The sequence below is a fragment of the Schistocerca serialis genome, chromosome 12 (assembly GCF_023864345.2).
Source record: "Schistocerca serialis cubense isolate TAMUIC-IGC-003099 chromosome 12, iqSchSeri2.2, whole genome shotgun sequence".
NCBI lineage: Eukaryota > Metazoa > Arthropoda > Insecta > Orthoptera > Acrididae > Schistocerca > Schistocerca serialis.
In genome coordinates, this window is record NC_064649.1 from 13588686 (window position 1) to 13612166 (window position 23481).

At 42.4% G+C, this 23481-nt stretch overlaps 1 long non-coding RNA gene across 1 annotated transcript in view; it reads left to right on the plus strand.

Annotated features, from left to right (window-relative positions):
- Positions 1–935: 935 nt before the first annotated feature.
- LOC126428396 (uncharacterized) overlaps positions 936–23481 on the plus strand; it is a 380806-nt gene continuing 358260 nt past the window's right edge. The window contains exon 1 of the long non-coding RNA XR_007576826.1: positions 936–1049. This is a non-coding gene — a long non-coding RNA (uncharacterized LOC126428396). The remainder of the gene's footprint in view (positions 1050–23481) is intronic.

Sequence of the window (23481 nt, forward strand, 5' to 3'; positions counted from 1 at the left end):
AATCTACTTTCACCACGTAACTTAACCATTATGTGGTCATAACCTCACTGGCAAAACTTTTGCACACCGACGTCAGACTTAAGACCGCTGTAGCGTAGTAAACGATACTCGGAACAACGTGTTTTGGGGAGATCCTTAATGCGGTGTATCATTGAAACTAAGTACATGTTTTCGTAATACACACGTATAAACATGAAAAACATAATACACTGTATGCTAAATTCAAAGATGATAGTCGGTGGTGGAAGAAGGAAAGTGGTGTCACGAAGTGGTAGCGTTTTTTGACATGGCGTTTCTCCCTTCGTCGTATTCGTAAAAATCGTCTGGTATTCCCAGTAACTGATGACAAGAGTACTTGTAATGTTCTTTTCAGGACAGATGTAACTCTTTTACAAGCCGTCGACATTATATATATATATATATATATATATATATATATATATATATATATATATATATATATATATATATATATATATATATATATATATATATATATTGTAGCACTCGTCCGCGAACACAGAACCGTTGTGGTATCTATCCCACACTTTGAGGTTAAAATCTACCCTACTTCATACACGCAATAGATTCTAACCTAACCTAACCTCCTCGACCCAAGGAAAAACTAACGAAGGAGATCGAGACCGGACTCGCCGTGGCAGAGGCGTCAGCCGATGTTATCGGGCGACCTCTGTCAGCGCAGCATTAGGAGGTCCGGTGCTACTTCCCCTGAGTTGTTCTACAGCGCCCGCGCAACACGTGCCGACCACCTGTGGCTGGCCGGCTCCGGCCGTGGCCCCTCCTCCGGGTCGGCGCGCGCACCTGCCGGCGCCCTGCTCTGGCCGCTTTGACGCCACCCGCGGCGCGCCTGGGCGGTCGGCCCCCCGCACCGCCGGCTATATAAGGGCGCGGGCGTCGGGCAGCGCACCTGTGTCGTCTGCTCTGCTCTGCTCTGACCGCCACGATGAGCCGCCGCAGCCACAGCGGACCTCTGGCCGCGCTGGCGGCCGCCGCACTCGCCGTCGCTTTCCTCTGCGCCGCCGCCGAGGGTGAGTAGCCACTGCTACCTGCTGCCCCTGGGAGATAGGCATCCCTTTTGGCGTTGCTGCATTTCCGGCATCGCACCGCGCAGGCACTGCCCGCTATCCTGCTACGGCTACCCCTGGTCATAGGCATCCATTTTGGCGTTGCTGCAATTCCAGTAACCTACTCACTGTGCGGTAACGATTTGCTAGATTTAGTCGCCCATAGGCTAGGCAGTTTTCACGTTATCAGGTGCCGGTACTGGCTGCTCCTGGGACATAGCCACCCCTTTTGGCGTTGCTGCATTTTTGGTAGTCTAGTCACTATGTTTCATACATCTATTTGATAGCACTGACTAACAATGAAATTCTTTTAAGTGTAAATGGTTTCTCTACTGTATTTTCGTATCCTGATTTCAGGTAAGCTACATAGAATGTCCAATCACATGCTGTTTTCACTCAAATTTAGAATTTATGTCAGCTGCGCAAAATGTAGGTGTTTACTCAGTTTTGTTTTGTGAACATTTTCAATATAACCTGCTACATAATTATGTTTAATTGTCTATTATACAGCCGCCTACATATTTCGGTGATATTTTCATGTTGAGACCTGCATGCTTTACATAACGTTTTTGACGCAAACTTCAACAACGAGTCGTAAATCGACTGGTGTCTGCTTCTGCTGATATCATGGCTCCAGTGGTTATATTAATTTTTTTGACCACTTCTGATACATCTGTGACAAACCTGTACTCAAAAATCAGCAGCACCCAGCCTCAGGCTTTGACCAAGCAAATTATTTTGCCTACTTTGGCGTAAGGGGTCGGGACCAGTGCAAGTCATGGAGCGAAACATTGGGTGTGCTCAAGTTGTAATCATTCCTGTCCAAACGGTACAATCATCCAAAAAACGAACACTGGTGGAAAGCAATTAGCCAATTATAATGTCAGAAGTCGTAGGGAAATGCTTACTATTCGATCCATTGGTGGAAAGAAACCCTTCTCCCCTTCGCATAAAACTTAGCATTATGAAACAATTTATGAAACCCATGCCAGAAGAGGGTGAAACTTTCAAGTAAGTGGGAAGTAAGTTACCGCTGCTATCAGAAGATACACCAAAAGAAGGGAATTTTGTCAACCCTAACATTCGGAAACTAACGAAAGACAAAACAGAATTTTCGACAAGCCCAATATTCTCAAGCTACCAAAAGACCAAACATTTGAAGACAAAATGAATAAAATCTAAAGATCATCTTAGATATTCTTTAAAAAAGTTTTCAACAACGTTCACAGCAACTGCATAGACTTGATTACGAGAATTAATAAGATACATTGTGGATAGCTTTAAAGTATTTGATGCCTCGATGAGCTTAAAGCTGCCCTTGCTATACTCCCACGATAGCTGCCTTCATGAAAATATAAGTACTGCGAGTGGGGAAGGGGGAGAAGGGTTCTCCCAAGACTTAAAATAAATGGAACGGGCGTCCGAGGACTGATGGGCTTTCAGCATCACAGCTGGCCACTGCTGGAAGCTGCTCAAGTGATGTCCTCAGTCAGTGTACTGAACGAATAAACAGCGGAGGTTTGCGGCGAAATCGAAGAGACAGTAAGACTTTGTATCATTCCTGACGAACTCAGTACTTCATTATTACGTTAGGACTGCCTCATTTTATTACGTTTTATTAATAATTTTTAATGCGTATGTTTTGTACGAATTATGTGGAATTCCATCATTACTTCGTGAAAAATCTTACATGACAAAGGCAAACCCTTAGCATTTAAGAACTTAACATCTCAAAAAACAATAGAACATTTAAAATGGTTAAGAAAGAAATTGCAAGGTGTAGATTTGTGGACCTGCGCAGTTTGTCAGCCATAAACTGGGCCGTTTTTCCAGTTACACGGTATTGCTTAGGGATGGCGCTTATCGTTGAAACAAACGGTTTCGGTTATGTTAGTTTTTTTCACGCCACTTTAACCTGACCATTAAAACCGCTGAAAATAACTGGTTTCTCAAATAACAGATTTTCGGATTTTATTCCTATTACTTTATGTAATAAATGAATAAAGATTATTTCCCTTTCTCAGTTACAAGATATGCAGATCAGAATAATGTACTAAATGAAACAAGCAAGTAAAATAGAACTTAGGTCGTCCACCGACCGCTGCTTTTAGAGAAAAGTGATAAGTAGTTGAATACTACCAAAAAAGAAAAGAAAACAGAATTCTCCTTTTTACTCTAATTTTTTGAAACTCTGCTCGAAAATAGTATTGTAATAGGAGATAATACCGCTATTCAGGCATTATGAATAGTCAGTGCCAGAGAGTAAAAAATGAGATTAAAGAACTCTTTCTTGTGTTACTTTGTCCGTTTGCAAGGGCTGCAAGCAGATAAAGGCATATTACATAAACACAGGTAGCATATCAGCTATTTTTTTATTTTTATTGTCTACCTTGAATGAATTGTTGTTAAGTTTTTAATTTATTACTGTCTCCATAATTTCTTGTCCCCCCCCCCCCCCCCCCAATGAACTATGGACCTTGCCGTTGGTGGGGAGGCTTGCGTGCCTCAACGATACAGATAGCCGTACCGTAGTGGCAACCACAACGGAGGGGTATCTGTTGAGAGTTATAAGAGTGAGAGACATGAAAGGGAAGCAGTGGTTGGGAAGGGAGTGAGACAGGGTTGTGGCCTCTCCCCGACGCTATTCAATCTATATATTGAGCAAGCAGTAAAGAAAACAAAAGAAAAGTTCGGAGTAGGTATTAAAATCCTTGGAGAAGAAATAAAAACTTTGAGGTTCGACGATGACATTGTAATTCTGTCGGAGACTGCAAAGGAATTGGAAGAGCATTTGAACGGAATGGACAGTGTCTTGAAAGGAGGGTATAAGATGAACATCAACAAAAGCAAAACGAGGATAATGGAGTGTAGTCGAATTAAGTCGGGTGATGCTGAGGGAATTAGATTAGGAAATGAGACAAACTAGTAAAGGAGTTTTGCTATTTGGGGAGCAAAATAACTGATGATGGTCAAAGCAGAGAGGATATAAAATGTAGACTGGTAATGGCAAGGAAAGTGTTTCTGAAGAAGAGAAATTTGTTAACATCGAGTATAGATTTAAGCGTCAGGAAGTCGTTTCTGAAAGTATTTGTATGGAGTGTAGCCATGTATGGAAGTGAAACATGGACGATAAATAGTTTCGACAAGAAGAGAATAGAGGCTTTCGAAATGTGGTGCTACGGAAGAATGCTGAAGATTAGATGGGTAGATCACATAATTAATGAGGAGGTATTGAATAGAATTGGGGAGAAGAGAAATTTATAGCACAACTTGACTAGAAGAAGGGATCGGTTGGTAGGACATGTTCTGAGGCATCAAGAGATCACCAATTTAGTACTGGAGGGCAGCGTGGAGGGTAAAAATCGTAGAGGGAGACCAAGAGATGAATACACTAAGCAGATTCGGAAGGATGTAGGCTACAGTAGGTACTGGGAGATGAAGAAGCTTGCACAGAATAGAGTAGCATGGAGAGCTTCATCAAACCAGTCTCAGGACTGAAGGCCACAACAACAACAACAATTTCTTGTATCTTTTATTATTTCATAGAAATGGGAGACAAATCTCTTAAAGTAAATTTCCGGCGACGACATCGAGAAACAGCTGTGACCAGGCGGGGGCACGTCTTGCACACGAGACGTGAACCCACGATACACGGCAACAGGGACGTCACTGTTTCAGCGCTGCTGCATCAGTTTCTGTGACGTGCGTCTGTTGCTCGTATCTGTCGGCACTGTTAGTAAAACAGCACACATCACTTTTCGCATTTCCTATAGCAATGCAATATTTCCAACCTATGCAAATCTTACCAATAAAAAAATTACTCCTTTTTTGAAAAAAGTTTATTTAAAACCGAAAGCGTTTAGCATTGCTGCTACGGATAATTGATATTTCGGTTTTTGTACTCGGTTATTAGTAAAAAATTAAAACACATCTGTTAAGACTGAGACCAAACAAGTACCAAAAAATGTCGGTTACTCAGAACTAATATACCGGTGTCTGTTTTATCCGGTCGGTTTTTTCCATCCCTAGTACAGCTACCGCCTGCCCCTGACAGACAGGCATCCCTTTCGCCTCTGCTACATTTCCGATCGAATACTCACACTCTTACATTAATTTGATAGCTTCAGTCGCCGAATAGACCAGGCAGATTTCACTTTACGCTGTACTGCTACCTGTTGCCCTGGGAGATAGGCATCCTTTCCGGCGTCACTACATTTCCCGCAGCCTGTTACTTGTGTTTTATATATTTTCTTTCATAGTACATATTATAAAGTTTTTACGGTACCATTACTTTCTGTGTTACCACTCTTGCGAAAAGGCAGCTATTTCGGCATTACAACATTTCCAGCCGTATCCTTACTATGTTGTATTCATTTTAATTCTGTCCTTTATTGTAATTGTTGTTTCTATTACTGTATTACTTCCATAAGAAAAGAAAAGAAATCACCATCAGTCGAAAATCGTCATTTTCATTCCAGTACACGATGCATGTCGATCCTAGGCGCTCATCTTCAGATACTTGTCCAGTCTACATCATTTTTTCGAAAGAGGTTGTTACTGGTCCTGTTAAAGCGTACATAGGTGTATTATAAGGTGGCACATTGTGACTTCAGTTTTTACAAAACTAAGATAAAAAAGAGAATTCCGCACTGTTTCCAGCTTCGGTTGTGTAGATTTTAGGCACAGTATCTGTACCCACACACACACACACACACACACACACACACACACGCACACACACACACACACACACACACACACACACACACATATATATATATATATATATATATATATATATATATAACACTTTTCGTCACACTGCACATTTGTAAACAAAGTTCAGATAAGTCAAGGAATATCCAAATGTAAAGATTTTGCATTTCCATATTTACACTGATGTCGCTGTTTCTAAGATGATAGAAAGATGTTATATTATTATTTACATACACATATCATTAGAAACACAAATTATTTCTCAGATGTGACCTTATAAAAGAGATTACAGGCATTAAATTCTTGCTTCCTTATCGGAAAATAACTCTTCGAAATTGATGAAAAATTGAGGCTGTGATGTTTTGTGAACATTTTTCTCTGGCAGATATGATTACTAGTTATTCTAGCAGGTCAGGTTTTCCACTATTATGTTTTGTGTGGAGTGTAGTTGGGCTGGAGATCATTTAGTGTGTGTCTGACCAGGTGCATATGGCTAGATAGCTTCTAAGTGTTTGTAACAGTGGTTGAACCTGAAAACCTAAGTCCACTCTTTGTAATGTCAATGGAAGGTGGTTCTTCTTCCACATAAGTAGAACTCAGGGCACTGTACCACTGTAATTTATATACTATGTGATCAAAAGTATCCGGACACCATCAACAACATACATTCTTCATATTAGGTGCATTGTGCTGCCACCTACTGCCAGTTATTCCATATCAGCGACCTGAGTAATCATTAGACATCGTGAGGGAGCAGAATGGGGTGCTTCGCGAAACTCAGTGACTTCGAACGTCGTCAGGCTATTGGGTGTCACTTGTGTCATACGTCTGTGAGCGAGATTTCCGCATCACTAGCTCCACTGTTTCTGATGTGATAGTGAAGTGGAAACGTGAACTCACAAAATCGTACAGTCCGACCTCTTCTGTTGACTGACAGAGAACGCCGACAGTTGAAGAGGCAGACATCTATCCAGATCATCACACAGGAATTCCAAACTGCATCAGAATCCAGTGCAAATAGTCAGGCGGGAATGAGAAAACTTGGATTCGGGAGTGTATGGAGGAAGTGTGAGGGCTTCTCCGCGAAACTTCTGCACCGTAGTCCAAACAGCCTAGCCGACGTGTAGCCGGACATCATCCCGCTACAGAATGATGGCGTCCGTCGACCCGCTGCTCACTGACTGGTTTGATGCGGCCCGCCACGAATTCCTTTCCTGTGCTAACCTCTTCATCTCAGAGTAGCACTTGCAGCCTACGTCCTCAATTATTTGCTTGACGTACTCCAATCTCTGTCTTCCTCTACAGTTTTTGCCCTCTACAGCTCCCTCTAGTACCATGGAAGTCATTCCCTCATGTCTTACCAGATGTCCTATCATTCTGTCCCTCCTCCTTATCAGTTTTCCACATATTCCTTTCCTTTCCTCTCCGATTCTGCGTAGAACATCCTCATTCCTTACCTTATCAGTCCACCTAATTTTCAACATTCGTCTATAGCACCACATCTAAAATGCTTCAATTCTCTTCTGTTCCGGTTTTCCCACAGTCCATGTTTCACTACCATACAATGCTGTACTCCAGACGTACATCCTCAGAAATTTCTTCCTCAAATTAAGGCCGGTATTTGATATTAGTAGACTTCTCTTGGCCAGAAATGCCTTTTTTGCCATAGCGAGTCTGCTTTTGATGTCCTCCTTGCTCCGTCCGTCATTGGTTATTTTACTGCCTAGGTAGCAGAATTCCTTAACTTCATTGACTTCGTGACAATCAATCCTGATGTTAAGTTTCTCGCTGTTCTCATTTCTACTACTTCTCATCGTCTTTCTCCGATTTACTCTCAAACCATACTGTGTACTCATTAGACTGTTCATTCCGTTCAGCAGATCATTTAATTCTTCTTCACTTTCACTCAGGATAGCAATGTCATCAGCAAATCGTATCATTGATATCCTTTCACCTTATATTTTAATTTCACTCCTGAACCTTTCTTTTATTTCCATCATTGCTTCCTCGATGTACAGATTGAAGAGTAGGGGCGAAAGGCTACAGCCTTGTCTTACATCCTTCTTAATACGAGCACTTCGTTCTCGATCGTCCACTCTTATTATTCCCTCTTGGTTGTTGTACATATTGTATATGACCCGCCTCTCCCTATAGCTTACCCCTACTTTTTTCAGAATCTCGAACAGCTTGCACCATTTTATATTGTCGAACGCTTTTTCCAGGTCGACAAATCCTATGAAAGTGTCTCGATTTTTCTTTAGCCTTGCTTGTAATGTGTTTGCAACAAAATGTGTAACGTAGCTACAGCCAATATGCCTCTGCTCGACTGTGCCACTGGACCCGATAAGCAACCTGAGCTATCAGTAAACGGAATCCAACCTGCATAACACTGTGTGGGTGTTGTACGAGTGTCAGTTTCACTGTCATTTAAGCCCTCAACAGGTCGTTACATGAAAAACTTAAAACTAACATTTGTATAAGCTATCTGACTGCGTTTCTGAACAAGAATTTACAAGTGATACAGAATCTGGCTTGTGCAATGGAATTTGCTGGACTAGAGTACATGACACTTTGTGGTGTGTCAGTGTCTCTGTTTTGGCCCTAAGTTTTTCACTCACCTCTTTGAATGAATGCCTTTTTCTATGTGGTTTACAGCAATTTGCAGCAGCATGCAGCAGCAGCAGTTAAAGTTTATTGTTACTAAGAATGAATTAAATAAAAAGCAGTTTGCTTGGGTCCTTTTAACTATTAAATAACTTTTCATTAAGTAAGTCTATTTAAAACTTAAGAATCATCATGAAATTAATAATAATGATAAATGACATACGTGTCAATAATGGCTGAGTGCCAGATTAACAAATTATTTCAGTTTCAAAGTTACATTCAGTAACTGCAGCATATTATTTAGATGTGGAGAATAATAATTATTATTTGGAAGATAAGGAGGCTTCTTTCACTGACAAGCAAAACATGGGATTATTGCAAACTCGGACTAACATTCACGTGCCTAACCCTGCAATTAATTTTGCGCTATGCTTGCGAATTTTACCTCGAATTCCATCTTCAAGCGAAGTTATGCCATCTAAATCTCTCCCGGCTATATGAATGAAATCAGGCCTTGAGTGGTAAGATCTGCCATCACCGACCTGATGTATTGTTTTACGTAATGGACAGTTCTGACGCACTCCTTACGCTTTCTGCGACACGGCACCACAATTAACATACAGTGGTGGGTAACACTACGCAAGAGCTGCAGCGCGTCCAGGAATGTTGACGGACGGCGTCATTATGTTGCAGGATTATGGCTGACGATATGTTGCCAAGGTTGTTTCGCCTACACTGCAGATGTTTTGTTAGGAAGGCCTTACACGTCTTCCATACAGTCCCGATCTCTCCCCACCCGCTTTCCATATTTTTGGAGCCCTGGAAGAAGAGATCCTTGGCCGACGATATGCTTCGGATGAAGTGTGCGCGTGCTCACAGTCACGGTTCCGTAGGCGTGGGCGACCGCCATGAAGGCAACGACAGTCTGGTCTCACAGTTATGGCTATCACGTTTCAAATAATAAATCGTTTGGTAAATTTTTAGGATTCCGCGACTCAATCTGTAAAAACAGAACCCTTGCAGGATCGCTTTGTTTTCGTCTCTCTCTCTCTGTCCGACACTAAGAACACTTTTTATCAGGAAATCAAGTTGGAATGTATGTCACGTTCTAAGTTCTATCGTGCGTTGGTAGTGTAAAAAATTTTAGCGTCTAAGTCAGTGCACAACTTGACTAGAAGAAGGGATCGGTTCGTTGGATATGTTTTGAGGCATCAAGGGGTCACAAATTTAGCATTGGAGGGCAGCGTGGAGGGTAAAAATCGTAGAGGGAGACCAAGAGATGAATACACTAAGCAGATTCAGAAGGATGTAGGTTGCAGTAGGTACTGGGAGATGAAGAAGCTTGCACAGGATAGAGTAGCATGGAGAGCTGCATCAAACCAGTCTCAGGACTGAAGACCACAACAACAACAAGTCAGTGCAATTGAAATATGTGGCCATTTGTCACATACGAGGGTTGGAACTCAAAAAGTGGCAACTATTTATGCACAACCGATACAATAGAGTTAAATGTTTCCACCTGTCACCGCGCTTCATAGTAGTCACCAGTGTTGTGTAGAACCCGTTGCCAGCGATGTGAAAGGCGTAGTATACCTTAGCAGAGCCTGTTCTGTTGATGGTGCGAATAGAGCAGTCTACTGCCTGTCGAATCTCTGGAACAGTTCTGAAGCGACTGCCACGAAGTGGTTCCTTCATCTTTGGAATCAAATGAAAGTCACAAGGACTTAAGTAAGGGGAGTATGGTGGATGGTAAGCACTTCCCGGTCCCATCGACCGAACAGAGCAGCCACAGCTTGCGCTGTACGCGCCCGCGCATTGTCGTCCAAACTGATGGGTGGGCGGCCGCTTCTTTCGCTCCAAAAACGAACAGCAATACTGTGCATTGACGGCCTGCCGTGGAAGAACGTAATGCGTTAGGATAACACCATCACAGTAGTACAATAGAATCACCGTAACTTTAGACCGCTCCATCAACAGAACAGGCTCTGCTAACGGTATACTACGCCTTTCACATCACTGGCAACGGGTTCTACACAACGGGGGTGACTACTCTGAAGGACAGTAACAGGTGAAAACATATAACACTTTTGTATCGGTTGTGAATAAATAGTTGCCACTATTTAAGTTCCAACACTCGTGCAAATGGTTCAAATGGCTCTGAGCACTATGGGACTCAACTGTTGAGGTCATTAGTCCCCTAGAACTTAGAACTAGTTAAACCTAACTAACCTAAGGACATCACAAACATCCATGCCCGAGGCAGGATTCGACCCTGCGACCGTAGCGGTCTTGCGGTTCCAGACTGCAGCGCCTTTAACCGCACGGCCACTTCGGCCGGCTCCAACACTCGTATTTTGATACTCGAAAACTCCTCATCAAAACCTGTGAGGCACTTCCAGTTGACCTAGAATCATGCAGAAACGCACGGTTTCACACTACAAGTAAAGGGAAAAAATGCGAAAGTTTTTAAATTGTAATTACACCACATAAAAATTTCTTTTTGTCGTTAAAACTTGGATTGCACTTATCAAATGCTTAATAGAGGAATACAGATGCATGCCAAAGTAAAAAGAAGTTGTAGTCACGATTTAGTAAGCAAAATAAAATATTTTATCTTCTGTATCTATGTAAGTACATTGAAGTCTCCTGCTCGCATTTGGCCAATTCTTTTCCGCCCGTATCGTTTTCATTTGGCTGCCCCTTATAATTACACTGAAGAGTCAAAGAAACGGGTATAGGTACGCGTATTCAAATACAGAGATATGTAAACAGGCAAAATACGGTGCTGCCATCGGAAACGCCTATATAAGACAGCAAGTGTCTGGCGGAGTTCTCAGATCTGTTACTGCTGCTCCGATGACAGGCTATTAAGATTTATGTGAGTTTGAACGTGGTGTTACAGTCGGCGCCGAGCGATGGGACACAGCATCTTCGAGGAAGCGATTAAATGGTGATTTTACCGTACGACCTTTCGCAAATGTATCGTGAATATCAGAAATCCGGTAAAACGTCAAATCTTCGATATCGCTGCTTCGGAGCCGAAGGCCCACTCGCGTACCGTTGATGACTGCACGACACAAAGCTTTACACATTGCCTGGGCCCGTCAACACCGACATTGGATTGTTGATGGATGGAAACATGTTGCCTGGTCGGACGAGTCCCGTTTCAAATTGTTTCGACCGGATGGACGTGTACGAGTATGGACACAACCTGATGAATCCATGGACCCTGAATGACATCAGGGGACTGTAAAAGTTTATGGAGGCTCGGTAATGGTGTGGGGCGTGTGCAATTCGAATGATATGGGACCCTCGATACGTCTAAATACGACTCTGACAGGTGACACGTACATAATCATCCTATCTGATCACCTGCATCCATTGATGTCCATTCTGATTTCCGACAGACTTGGGAAATTCCAGCAGGACAATGCTACACCCTGCACGCCCAGAATTTCTACAGAGTGGCTCCAGGAACAGTCTTCTCAGTTTATACGCTTCCGATGGCCACATAAATCCACAGACATGAACATTATTGAGTATATCTGGGATGCCTTGCAACGTGCTGTTCAGCAGAGACCTCCACGCACTCGTAGTCATACGGATTTATGGATCGCGGGGCGCCCAACCATTAGGTGGGTGTACCAGTTTCTTTGGCCCTTTAGTGTTGTATGCTTGTGTGTGGGGTTCATAGTAAATAGGTGTAACATGGGGTACTGAACGTGAACAGAGAAGGGTAACACGAAAGGTCACAGGTTTGTCTGTCTTGTGGGAGGGCGTTAAGGAGATGCTGGAGAAAGTGAACTGACACACGCTTGAAGATAGACGCAAACTATCGCGCTTGTTGCTTACCCGCACTTTCAGCGTCATTCAACCACTTTCCACGTATGCTCGCGACAGTGGCATGCGAACAGACGACATCTCTCGTCGTAGAAATCATCTTTCGTCTCTGCTGCACGTATGCTCTACTATCCTTGCCGCTTCAAGTGCCCGAAACGTTTGCAGACTGCATTTAGTCTCGCGATGGACCGTTGTCATAATGTTTCGGGTCATCAGTGTACGAGATAACAGCTTATTTTGGCTTTCTGATCTGGGGTAAGTCAATTATTAATTAAGTTATGAATCTGTCTAGTGTGATATTGTTATCCACTTTACACCGATTCAGATAAGTTCTCTGTTTACCAGTTTTTTTTTTCTAGTAAAACGTTTCGTTTTCCAGACAGGCATTTCACCCGGTCCTATCTGACTTAAGAGCTGAAAGAATCCTGGAGTACCTCGGACGTCCTTTTACCTGGCGTAGTGCAGTAAGTCGACATAGCACGGACTCGACAAGTCGTTCCAAGTTCTCTGGAGAAATACTGAGCCCTTCTACCTCTATAGCCCTCCATAGTTGCGAAACCGTTGCCGGTGCAGGAGTTTGTGCACGAAATTACTTCTCGATTGTGCCCCATTATGTTCGATGAGCTACGTGTCGGGCGATCTGGGTTGCCAAATCATTCGACAGAATTGTCCAGAATGTTCATCAAACAAATCGGGAACAATTGTGCCCACTCACAGGGTTCATTGTCTTTCATAAAGTCCACGAATGGCTCCAAATGGTCTCCAACATTTACAGTCCACGATCCTTTCACCTGGGCCAAAGGACCCATTCCATACTACGTAAACACATCAAACGCCAATACGGAGCCACCACCGGCTCGCACAGTGCTTTGTTGACAACATGGGTCCGTGGCTTCGTTGGGTCTGCATCGCACTCGAACCGTACCGTGAGCTCCTACCAAGTGAAATCGGGGCTCATCTGACCACGGCACGCTGTTTCCAGCCGCCTAGCGTCCAGCCGATACGGCCACGAGCCCAGGAGAGGCGCTGCAGGCGGCGTAGTGCGGTTGGCAGGGGCACTCGCGTCGGTCGTCTGCTGCCACAGCCCATTAACGCCAAATTTCGCTGACTTAACGGATACGTTCATCGCACGTTCCATATTGATTTTTGCGTTTATTTCACCTAGTGCTGCTTGTCTGTTGGCACTGACAGCTCTACGCAAACGCCGCTGCTCTCGGTCGTTAAGTGAAGGCCGTCGCCCACTGCGTTATCCGTGGTGAGAGGTAGTGCCCGAAATTTGGCATTCTCGGCACACTCTTCACACTGCGCATCTCGGAATATTGAATTCCCCAACCATTTCCAAAGTGGAATGTCACATGCGACCAGCTCCAGCTACCATCCCGCGTTCAAAGTCTGTTAACTCCCGTCGAGCGGCTATAATAACGTCGGAAACCTCTTCACACGAATCGGCTGAGTACAGATGTCAGCCCCGCCAGTGCACTGCCCTTTTTGCCTTTTGTATCAGAGATTATCGTCATTTGTGTTCTATACGTGGACACCACTATCCCGTGACTTTTGCCACCTCAGTGTAATTTACTTTCTTTCACGGGTTACGTCGGACAGGGGACAAAACAAAAGTTGAAAAGCAAAACGCATTCGCAAACAACTGCCGTGACGTCACGGCCGCTTAGGACGGTGGACGTTTGCTTGCCACAGTGGACCGTCCCTCTTTATGTCGTAACAGCTCAGCCGCTGCAAAAGGTCATGCAGCCCTGACTGACGGTAACCGCTGTTTAGACAGACCGGTGCGTGTGTGCCTTAAGCGGTACGTTGTCAACAGTTTTAATTAAATGAATTTGCTAGCGAAATACCAAAAACGCGCTGTTCTCTACATCTGGGCACTGAATCCACCATACAGTCACGTACCACGGAGCTCATAGTAAGTTTTACCTCCGACCCCCGAAGATGGCCCTGCGAGCAGCGAGTGAACGTACGGAGACCGGCGACAACCATAGCACAGCAGAGTCCAGGGTTCGACTTGACATCTGACGACGACACTACACTGATCGGAAACGTGCACAAGTGGCAGTAGTGGACTGAAAAAATTCGGACAAACCGCAGTAGGACTCGCCTGCAGAGGGTACGGCACAAACCTCACTGCGTATATAGGAAGTTCACGCATCGCGGGAACAAGAATTTCGACGATTTTTGCCTGTGTCGGTATCGACACAGGGAAGATATCAAAACATCTAACACCAAATGGTCCTGTCTATGTCCGCATTGAAATAGAAGCTTAAATTTTTCACTCCGCCGGCGTACCGCAGGTCTTCTTGTTGTTGTTGCTGTTGTGGTCTTCAGTCCAGAGAATAGTTTGATGCAGCTTTCCAAGCTACTCTATCCTGTGCAAGCTTCTTCATCTCCAAGTATGTACTGCAACATACATCCTTTTGAATCTGCTTAGTGTATTCATCTCTCGGTCTCTCTCTACAATTTTTACAATCCACGCTGTCCTCCAATGCTAAGTTGATGCCTCAGAACGTGTCCTACCTAACGATCCCTTCTTCTAGTCAAGTTGTGCCCCAAGTTCCTCTTCTCCCCAATTCTATTCAATACCTCCTCATTAGTTATGTGATCTACCCACCTAATCTTCAGCATTCTTCTGTAGCACCACATTTCGAAAGCTTCTATTCTCTTCTTGTCTAAACTATTTATCGTCCATGTTTCACTTCCATACGTGGCTACACTCCATACAAATACTTTCAGAAATGACTTCCTGACATTTAATTTATGCTCGATATTAACAAATTTCTCTTCTTCTGAAACGCTTTACTTGCCATTGCCAGTCTACAGTTTTTACCCTCTCTACTTCGGCCACCATCAGTTATTTTGCTCTCCAATTAGCAAAACTCATCTACTACTCTGTCTCATTTCCTAACCTAATTCACTCAGCGTCACCCGATTCAATTAGACTGCATTCCATTATCCTCGTTTTGCTTTTTTTGACGTTCATCTTATAGCCTCGTTTCCTTCTTTCAAGACACTGTCCATTCCGTTCAACTGCTCTTCCAGTTCCTTCGCTATCTCTGACGAAATTACAACGTATTCGGCAAACCTCAGACTTTTTATTTCCTCTCCATGGATTTCAATTCCTACTCCAAATTTTTCTTCTTCTCTTTAATGTTTGCTCAATGTACAGATTGAATATCACTGGGGATAGGCTACTCCCTTCCCAACCACTGCTTCCCTTTCATCCCCCTCGGCTCATACAACTGTCGTCTGTTTTCTGTACAAATTATAAACAGCCTTTCGATCCGTGTATTTGACGCCTGCCGCATTCAGAATTCGAAAGAGAGCATTCCCTAAAGATTGTGAAAAGCTTTCTCTAAGTCTACAAATACTAGAAACGTAGGTTTGCCTTTCCCTAACCTACCTTCTTACATACGTCGTACGGTCAGTACTGCGTCACGTGTTCCAGCATTTCTACTGAACCCAAACCGATCTTCCACAAGGTCGACTTCTACCAGTTTTTCCATTCGTCTGTAAAGAAATCGTGTAAGTATTCCTTAACCGTGACTTATTAAGCTGAAAGTTCGGCAATTTTCACACCAGTCGACACCTGCTTTCTTTAGGATTGGAAATATTATATTCTTCTTGAAGTCTGACGATATTTCGTCTGCCTCATACATCTTGCTCACTAGGTGGTAGTTTTGTCAGTGCTGCCTCTCCCAATTCTTTCAGTGCTTCCAGTGAAATGTTGTCTACTCCCAGGGCCTTGTTTCAACTTAGATCTTGCAGTGCTCTGTCAAATTCTTCACGCAGTCTCATATCTCCCATTTCATCTTAACCTACGTCCTCTCCCATTTTCACAATATCGACTTCGAGTACATCGCCCTTGTATTGACCCTTTATATACCCCGCCCACCTTTCTGCTTTTCCCTCAGAGCTCTTGATATTCATATAAGTGGTTCTCTCTTCTCCAAAGGTCTCTTTAATTTTCCTGTAGGCAGTATCAATCTTACCCCTAGTGAGACAAGCCTCTACATCCTTACATTTGTCCTCTAGCCATCCCCGCTTAGCCATATTCACTTCTGGTTGATCTCATTTTTGAGACCTTTGTATTCCTTTTTGCCTGCTTCATTTACTGCATTTTTATATTTTCTCTTTCCATCAATTCAATATTTCTGTTACCCAAGGATTTCTACTAGCCCTCGTCGTTTTACCTACTTGATCCTCTGCTGCCTTCACTATTTCATCTCTCAAATCTTTTTCTTCTACTTTATTTCTTTTTCCTGTTCCTGTCAATCGTTCCCTAATGTTCACTCTGAAGTTCTCTACAACATCTGGTTCTTTCAGTTTATCCAGGTCCCATCTCCTTAAATTTCTACCTTTTTGCAGTTTCTTCAGTTTTAATCTACAGTTAATAACCAACAGATTGTGGTCACACTCCACATCTGCACCTGGAAATGTCATTTTAAAACCTGATTCGTGAATCTCTGTCTTACCGTTACATAATCTATCTGAAACCCTCCAGTGTCTCCAGGCCTGTTCCATGTATACAATCTTCTCTCATGATTCTTAAACCAAGTGTTAGCTATGATTAAGTTATGCTCTGCGCAGAATTCTACCAGGGGGCTTCCTCTTTCATTCCTTAACCCGGTCCATATTCACCTCTACTTTTCCTTTCGTTTTCGTAGTATCGAATTCCAGTCCCCCATGACCATTAAATTTTCGTGTCCCTTCACTATCTGAATAATTTCTTTTATCTCATCATACATTTCTTCTATCTCTTCATCACCTGCGGAGCTAGTTGGCATATAAACTTGTACTACTGAGGTAGGCGTGGGCTTCGTGTCTATCTTAGGTACAACAACGCGTTCACTATGCTGTTCGTAGTAGCTGACCCGCGCTCCTACTTTTTTTATTCATTATTGAACCTACTCCTGCATTACCCCTATTTGATTTTGTATTTATAACCCTGTATTCACCTGACCCAAAGTCTTGTTCCTCCTGTCAGCGAACTTCACTAATCTATATCTGACTTTATCCATTCCCTTTTTAAATATTCTAACATACATGCCCGATTAAGGGATCTGATATTCCACGCTCCGACCCGTAGAACGCCAGTTTTCTTTCTCCTGATATGGACGTCCTCTTGAGTAGTCCCCGCCCGGAGATCCGAGTGGGGGACTATGTTACCTCCGGAATATTTTACTCAAGAGGACGCCATCATCATTTAACCATAGAATAAACCTGCATGTCCTCGGGAAAAATTACGGCTATAGTTTCTCCTTTCTTTCATCCGTTGGCAATACCAGCGCAGCAAGGCCGTTTTGGTTAATGTTACAGGCCAGATCAGTCAATGGTCCAGACTGCTTCCCCTGCAACTACTGAAAAAGCTGCTGCCCCTCTTCAGGAACCACACGTTTGTCTGGCTTCTCAACAGATATCTCTCCGATGTGGTTGCATCTACGATACAGCTATCTCTATCTGTATCACTAAGGCACGGAAGCCTTCCCACCAACGGCGATGTCCATGGCTGATGGGGAGGGGGGGGGGGGGCAGGTCTTAGTATGCGACGTGATTTTCAACTTGATGCATCAGCCCGTTCTTGAGAAAAGGGGTTTTTATCAGTCGGACAGACAGACAGACAGACAAACGGATGGATAACAAAACGATGCGATAGGGGTACGGTTTTAACGATTGAAGTGACCTTATCAGAGCAAGAACTGCATAACGCGGAATCGAGAATTCTAACATTCACCACACCAACACGAAAGAAGAAACTGTAATGTAACTTAAGCACTGTGGTGTAGTCACGCAGACCTGAGACAGAAGAAGTTACACGCGATGTTTAGATAAATCAACGAAAATCCAGCGACTGGTTGCCAGTTAAACAGTAAACGTGTAAGTCTGGCTATTCCCCGATAACTACGAGGGGTATTCAATAAGCAACACGAAACATTTTCTTTCTGAAAGCAGATTGGTGTTTGTCAGGATTCCACAACACAATATTGTTCCCTACTCATTTGGCTACAAAATCCTATATTTCAGCATAATCTCATTGCCAGGGCCCGGCGCCACCTTTCTGCGAGGGCCTATGTACCAGCACGGCACCACCCTACTGGTCGACGCCGGAGCCAACGCCTTGCTGCGTCAATAAGCTCCCCATCATCCACGTACTGCTTCCTGCGAAGTGCATTCTTCATTGGGCCAGACAGAAGGAAGTAGGAAGTTGCGAGATCCGAGCTGTAGGGTGGATGAGGAAGAGTAGTCCAATAAGTTTCGTGAGCATCTTTAGGGTGAGTCAGCACTACCAACAAAGACGTCCGGCTGAGCAGCGAGGTGTTTGTGATCCGTCCATCACCGCGAATGAGAGTGTCCGCACGTTCCACGCCACAGCTGTGTGCGGGAGATCGGAGAGGTTTGTGTGATCTTGTTGCGATGATGACAGACACCCCGCCCAACGACTCACCGTGCTTTTGTTCAGTGCCAGGTCTCTGTAGGCATTCTGCAAGCGGCTACGAATATCTGCGATGTGGTTTTCCCCCAAAAGAAATTCAGTGCCAGGTCTCTGCTCGGAACGCATCTGCATTACAGTCGCCAATTTGAAGAGTACCTATGGCGCGGCCACCTGTCTAGGCTGAAGCGGGTTCAAATGGCTCTGAGCACTATGGGACATCTGAGGTCATCAGGCCCCTACAACTTAGAACTACTTAAACCTAACTAACCTAAGGACATCACACTCATCCATGCCTGAGGCAGGATTCGAACCTGCGAACGTAGCGGTCGCGCGGTTCCAGACTGAAGCATCTAGAACCGCTCGGCCACAACGGCTGGCGCTGAAACGGGAATATTCCACAATGTCTTACAACTAATTCTGCATTTTTTCAGGATATAGTGGAATTACTTCATGAACGCCCCTCGTAACTATGTAGGTGACCGGAAGTAAAGGCAAGCCTTGTTAATTGGTGCCATCTGTCCTTTCTTCCTTCTTATGTAGTGGTTGGATTATACCTAGTTTCCAGTTGGCTGGTATCCTTCCCTTCTTCCAATGATCTTCAAGGACCTCATAAATGGTTTCAGCTGCCTGCTTACCTCCCAGTTTCTACATCGCAACCAATGCCCCTTCTCTCCCTGGCGTTCTGCTGTTTTTCAGCTGGCCAATGTATTGTTTAACTCGACGGTGTGGCTTTAGTTCTGAAGGTGGGTTTTTCTTTCGGGATTATCTGAAAATAAATTGTTGTGTTGGTTAATCGTAGTTTAGAAGACCCTTGAAGTATTTTGCTACTAGCTCACAGTTGCTTTTGTTGTTGTTAATCTGTTTGATTGTTGAATCACTGAAGTCGAGGCTATCGGCTTGCACTCTTGTTATTTCTTCTTTGAAAACTGTAGAACTCCCTCGTGTTCTCCCGTCAGAAATTTGCATCTATTTCGTCCACTGGATTTTTGATTACTGAGTTACAGTCTCTTTCATTTTTTTGAGAGTTCCAATTTTGCCAATACGTTAGTTTACTCTCTATCGCTTCGTCATATGCGTTGTTCCAACATCAATGTTTTTTCTCCTTGGTAGTTGTTCTAGTTCCTTCATTGTCTCTGTCACCACTTCTCTGATCTGACATGGCATTTGGAGGGATGCTGCGACCAGGACTGCTGTTGAAGGTGCCGATCTTTAGCGACGAATCGTAGTACTGCAGAGCGCCGCATTACCGTCATCAGCGAACACGGTGGTGACACGGGAGGAGCTTCCGTTCTTTCAGTGTTTTGGACAGGCACAGTGGTGCCACTCTTCGCATCATGGTGTGGGGAGGCATTGGATATGACTTCAGGTCACAGCTGACAGTGTTTGAGGGACACCTGAACGCAGCAACGGTACTACACAAACATCCTACGTCTTCATGTTACGTCCCATGCGGCTGTATAGTGGCGCCAATTTTCAACAGGACAATGCGCATCTGCACATCATATTTGGCTGCCCACTGCAATACCGTGTAACAACCACTTTACTACTGTGCTTTGTGCACAAAGACTTTCCGCTAGGTTAAAGACAATACTTACTACGAAAGATGTGTCACTCTTCTTCTTCTTCTTTTGCCTTTGCCCAGTTTTTTCCACAGATCGGCATTTTATGTGGGCTGAAGCAATGTTAGTGGCAGCTGGTGGCCAGATGCCTTCCTGACGTCACCACTCGCCATGGCACAGAATCTGTGTCACCATCTGTGTCTAGAGAAAATCTGCGGTCAAGTTTTGGGACACAAATACCAGCCTGGTATTTACCTAGTGGGATGTGGGAAACCACCGAAAAACCATATCCAGACTGACCAACTCACCAGCCCTCGTACTTTATCCACGAGGCCGACTCGATCCGGTGGCAGGCTCGTGTCCCCATATGGCATATGTCACTATGGAATGCCTGTGTGGTGTTCAGCTACTCTTTCGGCCAACAACGTTCCCAGATCGAGTGTGGGACCAGCTCGGGCATGCCAGTATCGTAGATATCGAGGTCCAGTTACAATAGTTATGGAACAGCTACCGGATCATTCATCCTAGCGAGAGGGGTTGCAACGTCCTAGTTCTAGGTGGGCTCATACTGCCTAGTCATTTGTATATTTGACTCGAGTTTGTAATCACTTATGTAACATAGCCTCCCTCTCAGTTCATGAAGTTTCATTTGTTCTCCCCTTCAGTAAGCTTCACTTTCTTTTTTTAGGCAATGTATTCTTTGTCTGTTACTAAGTCTAAAGAGCAAAGATGGCGGAATTTCTAAGTGAGTTGTGAAATCTAAAGTATTGCAAGCAAATCGGTGTTCAGTTTAATTAAATTTTTCACTAGAAGATAAGTATTTTATTCACACTATTATACATATTCGCCTTCATTTACTTTTGCATTATTATATTTTCCCAGTAAAATATTTTCACATTATTTTATTATCATAGTATTTTAGTTGGTATTTTAGTTTCACGGAATTTTATTTTCAGGCCATTGTATTCTCGCATTATTTTATTTTCGCATTAATTAACACTTGTCTTGTCCCACATTCACGTTATCTGCTGCTCATATTATTGTCTTTTCGCAATAATTGGTAATTTGACACATTTCGCTGTCGCATTACGATCTTGGAATTTTACTTTCCTGTATACTGTATTATTTCATTTTCGCATTATTTTATTTCCACGCCATTATATTTGTGCCTGATTTTACTTATTGTATTTTTCACAGGAAGAGATTTTTGTGGCATTTTATTTTCATATTTTAACTTTTCATTATTCCTCTTCTTCCATCCATTGTATTATGTTTGCTTTATTTTATTCTCATTTTACTTTTTAATGTTGTGCAATATTTTTATATTATTCCATTATTGTGATATTTTATTTTCGTTGTATTTAATTTACACCTTATTGAGTTTTCACTTTAGTTTATTTCGTGGTAGTTTATTTTTATGTTGTTTTATTATCGTGAGCTTAAGACACTGCAAAAATAAAGTTAAAGCTTCGGTCCTTTTCTTATCGTGTAAAGAAAATATTGTGAAAGTAAAGTAAAACGAAAATTACATACTACGAAAATAAAATAATGCTAAAACAAAGTGAAAGTTAAATATTTTATTTTCGTGTTATTTTATTGTAATGAAAATAGCGCGAAAATAAAGTAAAGCAAAAGCTATGCACAATGAAAATAAAATAATCCGAAAATTAAGCATCACAAAAAGTAATTAAAGAGAAAGTTTAGTAGTTTATTTGCGCAGTACTTTTTTTCGTTTTTTTTCGTTTTTTTCTCTTACCGCGAAAATAAAATACCGCGAAAATAAAGTGAAGCAGTAGTTACAGTCCACAAAATGAAGTAATAAAATAACGGGTCACTAAAGTAAAGTGAAAGATTAGGACATTGTTTTCGCAGTATCTTATTTTCGCGTTCTTACCTTATGGCGAAAATAAATTACCGCAAAAATAAAGTAAGTGAGAGTTACATATTGGAAAATAAAATAACGCGTGAATAAAATACCACGAAACTAAAGTGAAAGGTTAATACGTCGTTACTGTGATATTTTATTTTAAGGTTCTTTTATTATAGCGAAAATAAAACACCGCAAAACTAAAGAGAAAGTTAGGTAATGCGAAAATTTAATAATGTGTGAATAAAATAAAATAGCGCAAAGCTAAAGTGAAACTTTAAATTGTTTTCGTGGTATTTTATTTTCGCGTATTTTTATAATCTCGAAAATAAAACACCGCGAAAATAAAGTAAAGTGAATGGTAGGTATTGCGAAAATAAAATATTGCATGAATAAAATACAGGGAAACTAAAGTGAAAGTTTAGTAAGTTCTTTTTGGGCTATCTTATTTTCACGTTCTTTTATTATCGCGAAAATAAAACACCGCAGAAATAAAATGAAGGACCAGTACTTTATTTTCGCGTTACTTCACTAACCTTACCAATAAATCACCGCGAAGATAAAACAAAGCGAAAGTTACATACTGTGAAAGTAAAATACTGCGAAAATCAAGTAAAATGAAAGGTCAATACTTCAGTTTCGCAGTAGTTTGCTTTTGCGTTCTTCTAATGCACTTAAAATAAAATACCGCGAAAATAAAATAAAGCGAAAGTTATATAGAACGAAAATAAAATATGCACAAATAAAATACCACATATTTTATTCTCGTATTTCTTGCAAGTACTTACTTTCGTACTTGTTGACTTTCCTATTGTAATATTTAGCTATTGTTTCATTTTTCGGGTATTAAATCATTGTTCATTACGTTTGCACATTGTTTCACTAAAGCATTACTTTGTTTTTGTGGTATTTCATTTTCGTCCTATTTTGTTTTTGAGTTTATTTAATCTTGAATTTTTTTACTGTTTGTTACTTTATATTCCCATCATTCTTCCTTGTTATAGTCCATTCGCGTTGTTTAAACTTCCGCATTCTTTTTTGCTTTATTTTTCTTTCACCCTATTGTACTTACTAGGTGTTTTATATCTTTTGCATTGTTTTATTTTCGCTATAGTTTACTTTTGCATTAGTTAATAGGGTAGGTAGGTTAGAGAATTTAAAGATGAAAACGGATAGGTTTAAGTTAGACAGAATGCGAATTAGTGTAGTGCGGTGGCAGGAGCAACGGGATATTTTCTCAAGGAAGTACCGGATTATTAGTGCAAAGTGTAATATGCATAATAACGAATAAGGAAATACAAATGCGGTAAGCTACTATGAAGAGCACAGTAACCGTATTTTCGTAGCCAAGACTGAGACAAATCAACACCT